The sequence below is a fragment of the Diceros bicornis genome, chromosome 17 (genome assembly GCF_020826845.1).
Source record: "Diceros bicornis minor isolate mBicDic1 chromosome 17, mDicBic1.mat.cur, whole genome shotgun sequence".
In the NCBI taxonomy this organism is placed as follows: Eukaryota; Metazoa; Chordata; class Mammalia; order Perissodactyla; family Rhinocerotidae; genus Diceros; species Diceros bicornis.
Window position 1 is genome coordinate 21,590,489 of NC_080756.1, and position 1,500 is coordinate 21,591,988.

A 1,500-nucleotide genomic window follows, 5' to 3' on the forward strand; every position below is an offset into this window, starting at 1 on the left:
CTTGTTTTGACTCTAGGACCTACCTGATTTGCATGTGCATGGTACATTTATTAAAGGGTGATGAAGCAGGGTGAAGGTATAGAGATCATGACAAGACAGTGCTAGTCGTTAGGAAAGAAGGGCAAATGAGGAGATTGAGAAGACACTTCCTTATCCTGAGTGTCCTGTTTTTGTCTATAGGTAAGGAGGTATACTGTCTGTGAATAGAAAACTCCTGTTCACTGAGAATGACTCAGATCAATGTCTCACCAAGTGGAGAACCATTCATTTCTTTTGAAGGACAGAATCTCTAAGCAACCATGAAAAATGTCAGTATTATTACTGAGTTTGTCCTTCTCGGATTGTCTGGTGACCCCCAGATCCAGACCATGCTCTTTGTGCTGTTCCTGGGGATTTATCTCCTCACTTTGATGGGGAACGTGGTGATGATCCTGGTGATCAGGGCTGATTCCCACCTCCACATGCCCATGTACTTTTTCCTCGGAAACCTATCCTTCCTGGATCTCAGTTTCTCCTCAGTCACTGTGCCCAAGTTGCTACAGAACTTATTATCTCAGAAGAAAAGCATCTCGGTATGGGGCTGCATCACTCAGAGTTTCTTTCTCACTCTCTCTAGGGGAACAGAAGCTTGTCTGCTCTCTGCCATGGCCTATGATCACTATGCTGCTGTCTGCCACCCTCTGGTCTACAGCATGATCATAAACAGACCTCTCTGCACTATGATTGTGAGCATAGCTTGAGCAGTGGGATTTCTGATTTCCTTGATGAATAGTCTCTTCATCCACGAGTTACATTTCTGTGGGTCCAACATCATCCCTCACTTCATCTGTGAGCTACCTACACTCTTCCCTCTGTCCTGTACTGATCCCACTGTCATTGAGATTCTTGTAGCTATGTCATATGCAATTCTGGGGCTGCTGACACTTCCCCTGATCCTCCTCTCTTACTCCAGAATCATTTCTGCTGTATTAAGCATCCGCTCCTCTGAGGGCCGAGGCAAAGCCTTCTCCACCTGCTCCTTCCACCTCACCGTGGTGCTCTTGTTCTATGGGACGGCTCTATTCAGGTACATCAGCCCCACCTCGGGCTCAGTATTGGAGCGAGTGGTCTCCATTCAGTACAGTGTGATCACATCCTTGCTGAACCCCCTCATCTACAGCCTCAAGAACCAGGAAGTGAAGGCAGCTCTGGAGAGGATGATGAGTCAACAAAAGTGTGCCTTAGGGTAAGAAAAAGCTATGCAATTCTGCTCAAGAAATAGAAAAATTATCTCTAAAGGAGAAAGATTTTTATAGGCACAGAGAACTTGGGGAAATTGCATTTCAATTAAATTCAAGTATTTGTCTGGACTATGAAGTAAATAAACTTCCACACGACCGGAGGCTGGGGGAAAAGAGTTTGATGTACAGGCATCTATGCAGCAGTTCTTTGCAAAATAATCTGAGAGAGGGATCTTTGATCCATCTGAGGAGGTAGCAGGGCTGACACAGATGAAGTGTA

General features: G+C 45.4%; 1 pseudogene; it reads left to right on the forward strand.

Moving 5' to 3' along the window:
* Window positions 1–299: 299 nt before the first annotated feature.
* LOC131415747 (olfactory receptor 8S1-like) lies at window positions 300–1,229 on the forward strand (annotated as a pseudogene).
* The last annotated feature ends 271 nt before the right edge of the window (window positions 1,230–1,500 follow it).